Source organism: Adiantum capillus-veneris, chromosome 3 (assembly GCF_014529385.1).
Source record: "Adiantum capillus-veneris isolate H3 chromosome 3, ASM1452938v2, whole genome shotgun sequence".
NCBI lineage: Eukaryota > Viridiplantae > Streptophyta > Polypodiopsida > Polypodiales > Pteridaceae > Adiantum > Adiantum capillus-veneris.
In genome coordinates, this window is record NC_140933.1 from 33,873,107 (window position 1) to 33,880,374 (window position 7,268).

At 38.8% G+C, this 7,268-nt stretch overlaps 1 pseudogene; it reads left to right on the top strand.

Annotated features, from left to right (window-relative positions):
• LOC147460721 (cysteine-rich receptor-like protein kinase 44) overlaps window positions 1-5,722 on the top strand; it is a 7,333-nt pseudogene extending 1,611 nt beyond the window's left edge.
• The last annotated feature ends 1,546 nt before the right edge of the window (window positions 5,723-7,268 follow it).

A 7,268-nucleotide genomic window follows, 5' to 3' on the forward strand; every position in this document is an offset into this window, starting at 1 on the left:
GGTATAGAGCCTTGTATTTTACTAGTAGAGTGAACCATTATGGTTGACTTGTTATTGGTGAATACTTCCATGAAGCATCCACCTCTCTCTTTTGAACCATATCAATGAAGAGTTCTTAACGTGTATGTGTATAATCTAAATATTTTTAACCTATGCAAAATTTGGAGCTTGTTTGCAAAATAATTTTAAATAGAGGTGAAGACATGGATTTCATTAGAGGGCCCTTTTGGGACGCTGAAATTCCCCTTACGGCTCTCTTGTCCTCTTAATTTCAAGAAGGAGCTTCATTACAATGTCCTAGTACAATGATTCTTTTTGACACTTTTGATGTAAAACACATCAAAAGTAAATTAGAGCAAAAAACCATGAATTATAAAAGAGGCTTTAGTGTGCAGTCCCCTATTTTTGAAACAAGCCATGGACAGATAGACAAAGTTCTTGCACTTAGTTATCGTAGTTTGGCAACTTTCAATGATTTCAAGAGTTTCTATGGAAATATATGCAAGTTACGGAAAACATCTTTGTAGTGGAAATAATAAGCATACCTGTAGAAACATCAATACTAGGTCAATAGATTGAGGAAAATATTTTTTTAAAAAGCTAAAAATTGTATTTTAAAACAAAAATTGTGGTTCCTTAAAAAGTATATATACTATTGGAAAAATTCTCTAATGATTTGGAAAAATTTCTAAAGTCGCTAGGGTTAGGATTAATCTTGTCATTTTGCTATTTTTGTTGAAATACACAAGTCCATCCACTTTGGAGCCATAATCATTACCTATTTTTCACATATAGATTTTTCTTTCAATTTCACACACACACACACACACACAAACTTAAGGGTGCATAAACTACTCAGGTTTCATTATCTAAATTAGCTCATTTATAATAAGCTTTTTGGTTTTGTGGGCTTTGTGAAAAAGTTATGCCTCTCAAGAAACAAGGGTGAAAGCCTATAAATATAAATAAATGTTGATTCTAAGCATGTTACTTATTTTATATCTAAAATTTCAATTCATATATTGACCAAAACATATGATTTGGACATGTCTTGTGGCAAAAAGGATTTAATCACTCATATCTAGACATGTGTATGTAACAGACTTTAAGACTCCTACACACTCACATTTATCTATAGCTCAAGAGAAAGATGGTGTGGATACTTCTTTCCATGATGTGGGCAATGATAAAGATGGGGAGCAACAGACTACTACCATGCTATTGCCCGGGGCCCCAACTATTATCTCCACTATGCAAAAAGTTAGCCAACTAAAATCTGAAAGGTAGGATACCACTAATGATGTGGGGGTTGTGCATAGACAGCTTCTTGGACAATCACTTGATTTCGAATTATAAGGTGATGTCTTTTCAAAATTCTTTGTGAAACACAATTGCTCTCCTCCATTGATCCATTTGTGTAACTTTGATTTCTAATGAAGCAATCCACACAGTCTCTATCCAAGTTGAGGAATTTCATGATTCTTTTGATACCCATGGTTATGTTGATGTATCTTTTTCTTTCTAGGTCTCCCTCACTCGCCCTAGAAGCTCTATCTATTTTAATGTGATATAACTAGGTTCTCATGAGTGAGGGCCAAATTGGGTTCTCCAACATGAGAGATTTGAGATGAAAAGCAAAGGAACATAGTGGGAAGATCTCAAAGGTTAAAAAATATAGTTTGAGATGGTAATCATCGTCATTGCATGTATTTTAATATTTTGCAATATGATTAGCCTGGTCTGGATTTGTTCCTGGTTAAATTGGAGCTAATAGACAAAATAGATAGAATTAGTTGATTTATAACGAGAAATGTCCTTGTTCTAAATATCAATTATTATAGCACTCAAAGTGAAGTACCTAATGTTATATTGCAACTAGTTCATTCCTATGTATAAGTGAGGGATGTGATATGGAAAGGATCAATATTTATGGACGAAGATTTGATTGTGGTTAATTGTAATGAGATATTCCATCGTGTCTTTTGAGTGGAGAAAAGATTGCACAAATAAAACATTCACCAATAAAAGCTCGTTACAGTAAGCTCACAAAAAAATGTCCCCCAGACAAATGAAAATACAATTTTTTATAGTGATTAACTAAAACACTAATCAGCATGTCACTATTATCATTATCCATGTAGAACCACCGTAGGAAACCATGATATCTTGTGCAATATTTTTTACACCATCAAAGTCATAGTATTCTAGATCTAAGAGCAATTTCTCACTTTCATGAGAACAGACAGCTTCTGAATATGGGATTGATAAGTAGACGAGTGTCTAGATCACATTATCCCCTCAGTTTCTAAAATTATTAGAGATGTTAATAATTCCCATTTCTATAAGTGACAAGTTTATGATATTTGGAGAACTGCCCAAATCTCATGTTCAAGAATAGACCAAGTTTCAGGTTTAGATTTAGCCAATTGCCTACATGGACCGAGTTGGTTGCAATCATTTAACGAGGGACCAAAAGCGAGCGAGGGACAAAAAGCGAGCGGGAAGTAGGAAAAAAATCATTAATGTAGATTGGTGCATTGAAAGCCAAGGCAACAACAAGGTTACTATGACCCATTACTATTGAGATGATGTGAAGATTGACTTGCTGAATGCATGATATGTCATGATTTTATTTATTTTGCTACATAAAATAGTATTTTGTTTAAGGCTAACCCATCTATGAGCCAGACATGTTAATGATTTTTTTTTTGTTGTGAGCATTAGGGGGGTGGGGATGCAGGCATTACAAACTGCATCCTACCAACTATAGGTAGCTAGATATATGTAGAGTACTGAAGCTTATGATATATTCACATTACATCAGTACACTGTGGGAGTCATCTAATGGTGAGTGCTTTCAATTGAGAAACATGCAAAGTTACTTGTATTGAGAGGGAAATTGTGCCATGTGGCATTCACATGTTTTTCACATTGTTTTTTTTTGCAAGGAAGCAATCAAGGCTCCATCCCTTGCTCCTCATTCTCTTTCATTCATACTAGATGCCACCTTCCTCCCTATTGCTCTCACGTCTTTGGCATGTGCTTCTATTTCTGCTTCCATACCCTTGCAAAAAATGAACAAGTGGAAATCATTTCTTATTTACGTGTACATAATTTTTGCACCAATTGCCACAGATAGAGCCAACATAGCAAAGCATGGAACAAAATATTACACAAAAGGCAATCAAGGTCCCATAAAGTCTGAAATAATGGTATTGTAGGTTATATCCACCTCCCTTAGCAATGAAGAAAAGTACCAGTGGTTAGAGATGTAACGGAGATAAGGCAAAGGACTCAAAGAATCAAAGAGGGGGATAGACCCTAGACAGAGGGCCAATGACCATATAAGGGTTCAATTTGGTAGCTTAGAGAAGTGATGATATTCTCCTTGAAGGATATTTTTTATGGGTATCTCCTTTGTGATTATGCTTGTATACCGCTTTCCTTTTGTTGAGTCTATGAAAGCACGTGTTAATGTGTTTTGATTTGCTTTCCATGCTTTGCATATGTGGATCTATGGATATTCCTAATGCTAATGTACCTATTGGTGGGCTAGGGTCATAAACTTTTTCTCCCAGAACATTGACATTATAATTCTTTTCTGTTTGCCCATGATTCAATTGTATTGAAGAATAAGTAAATAAAACAATGTGATCTCTCTCTCTCTCTCTATCTCTATGTGTGTGTGTGTGTGTATATATATATATATATATATGTATGTATATATATATATAAGGCTAAGGCCATGGTAGTGGACTTGGTCAATATTCTTAATCACAGAGTAGAAATTTAAGTTAGCATGCTAAGACAAGAGTCTAATCAAAGAGTAGCATTCACTCTAATTGTAGCTATGTATAAGAGGTGTTGAAGGGTTAAGATAATACACTTTATAAAAATTATATTTTGGGATGTTTGCGAGCTTTAAAGTAGCGCTTTGAGATGCTACTATAATGGGTTTGGTGAGAGATAAGTTAAGATTGCATGCATTATGAGCGAGAGTCCTACTTGATTATAGCCATCAAAACAATGCTTCATAACACTACAAATAGGCCTTGGTCTATCAAAGAAGCTAGTAATTTGTAAACAGATTGTTGAAATGCCTCTTCAATAGAGTTGGAGAGAGCCTCTCCACAAGCATTAGTAGGAGGGGTCCAAGCACTAGGGCTCCATTCAATTGTATGATTCTGAGAGGCAATGAAGGAGCTAGCTTAAGAAATGATTTTTCAAATCTTTTAAAGGCTCTCACCTGGCCCTTATTAGTAGCATTTGGAAAAATTAATTGGAATGGATCAGGGAGATGCTTCTCACCAGACCCTTCTAAGTGGCGTTTAATTGAAATGCTAGTTGAAAGAATATGGTGAGAAGTAGTAGTGGGCCTTTCTCTGGCTCGTGGTATGTCTATTTACTCAAGTATAATTCTATGTATCTATGGTTCAAACCCCATCTCAAGCATCCAATCTACCTCATTCAATGCCAAGTATAGCACCCAAGAGAGAGAAACTCAAGCTCTCTCTAAAGGTCCCCTAAACATCGAGGTGCTGCCACCAAAACATTAACACCTCTATTCTATTCTCATAAGTACGTGAACCTAACTTATTGAATAAGGACACTAAGAATAAAGTGCATGGACCAAGTTTTTGATCCTATTGAAGCGATCAACACCATTTCTTCTCACCAACCTCTTCCAAGTAGCGTTTCCAAATGCTACTTGGAAAGGGTTGGTGAGAAACATCTGTGATTGTCACATTCTAATGTGCATTTCTAAAAGCGAGAGTAATCCTATGAATTGGAGTAGGTCACAACACAATCCACGCGTGAAAGAAAAATCAAAGTGTGCAAGAGTATGCAGGCTAACATCTACTACCTCTCTCTCTCTATCTCTCTCTCTCTCTCTCTCTCTCTCTCTCTCTCCCCCCCCCCCCCCCCCCCCCCCCTTCTCTTCTGCCCATCAATGGCTGATGTTTGATTGAAAGTGCATGTGAATGCAATGGGTGGAGGGGCTTGGAACTAACACAAAGCTATTTATCTATTTGAGTGGGCTGCCTGGAAGCTCTTTACGTACATGTTTCTAGAAGAGTTCGCATTGTACTGTTTTATAGAACAAATTATTGATATTTTTTTTATGAAAGGTTGATGGGAGGCAACTGCAGTGAGCATACAAAATTCCCAGCCCTAGACGGGGGGGAAGCGTTTGGTCGGATCACGTGGGGGTAGATCATACTCAACTCAACCAACAAGTGAACTGCTAATTCTTGGTAGGGGGTAGCATTTGGCGCGGGGACACTCAACACCGTACATCCTTTGAAAGCAGTTGAGAGCTTCCACAAGGACAAGATTTCTCTACAGATCTCAACTCTCAGCACATCAAAAGATAATCCATAACTCATGTCATCTTTTAATGTCAATTATCTTCACCAAGCCCTTGACAATTGCGTTTCAAAATGCAATTTCAAAGGCCATGCCGAAGAGAAGTCCTGGACAAGAAGCTTACAGCTTCAGCCTCAATTGATGAGACTCTTTTCCATGAGAGGGAGAGAAGACCTTGAGCCTTGAGGTTGAGTCTATGCATCTGCCTATTGCATAACTGGTTGTCCACTGGAATGTGGAGTTAATAATGAGTTGGTCAGTAGCAAAGGAGGACGGGCGGCCTGTGGCTCCGCGTCGCAGGCTAGCAAAGTGGGCGAGCACCCAGGCGTCGGACATGCCGATGAGCTGCTTGTAGTCAAGGTCATTTTTTAATGGGAAGGAGCAAGGGATGGGCGGGATGATGATTTTGTGCACATCGCTCACCAGCCCTAGCCTCGGCTACTCATCGCACTGCAGGCGGCAACTTCTCTTATTATTGAGGTAGACCGCGAGTAGCGGCCATTGCCACTGATGGGCCTACGCACTTATAATTAGGAGGCGCAAACTTAGCAGCCACAACTATCGCATGCAATCACCATTGGCATTCTGGCTTGCAAAAAAGCGACTGATTGATAAGCTACGCAATGTATTAGGGGGTTTTGGAAAAACAGAAGCCGCATTAGATAGTACCTACTATTGGGAGCTTCAATATTATATTCATATATTATGAGGGTAGTATACGAGCTTCAAACTCACACGGACTCTCCCATAGGCTGTTTGTTGTAGCCAACCTAGCCCCCAGGAGGTGTTGTCAACACAGCAAAACCTCAAATAAAAACAAACATGGACGGCATCCCTTTCTTGCGCGGGATACTTTCATCTTGCATGAGTGTCCTCAACTCCCCTGCGTCGGACCCCTCGTGCCCTGTATCGTCAGGGTCTGCTGCCTCGAGCCTCACTGATGCCTCGCTGTCATCATTGCCTCACTCTTCACTGCTAGTAGAATCAACTCATATTCACATTATTTGTACATTTAATATGGTTGGGTACCCCCCAATGTTTGTCCCTTTATTATATTCATTTCTCTCAAAGATTCCTTACGATTCCCTTCATTCTCAAGGCAATCATTTTACCCTTACCTCGTAAAAAAGGAAGAGCAGAGGGAACTCGAATCCACGTGAGCGTAGCATCAAACCTACATGCTCTCACCTAACCACTCGAGCCATAGTCCTCAAGTGTTGCACAACCATCAATTTCATTACAAAAACCATTACGCTCGTAGCCCACCCTTCTGCTTCGCCCACCGCCTTGCCCATTAACTCCAAGAGATGACGCCCTAGACATGAAGCTCTCTCTCTCTCCCTCTCTCTCCTCGACAAAAGACCCCGTCCCCCTACTCCTCTCCCTCTCTACCTGGGAAACTCTGCCTACCATCATAGTTTTGTTTGCCTACCATCAAGAATTTCATCTACTTGCTACATGCAACATTCATTTGCATCGGTATCACTTCAGATTCCCTCCTATTTTCTTTTTCTAAATGTGCAGCACCTAGTGGTGGAATTGGGAATTGGGCTACAATGTTTATTAGAACCCCAAATTTCAGATACTCTTTTGCCTAGAAAAATGCGTGTTGATTCCTGGAATATTTCTATTAACAAGTAATGGGTTTTTACATGGTTGAAAGGATTGAATGGAACATTAATTTTTGACTGGCATTAAACTTTTTTTGGGTCGGCCACTTTTGAAGGTTCAAAATGTGAGCTCTATAAAACCATTTTTTCCTCATAGGCCTTTAAAGATATATATTGATTCACATGGTGTCTCATTAATCCATGTTAATCGTCCTTGGTCCTCACCCCTTAATAGTTCCATCCATGCCACGCATTGTCATTGCCAGTAGTGATATATGTGATGTTGATATT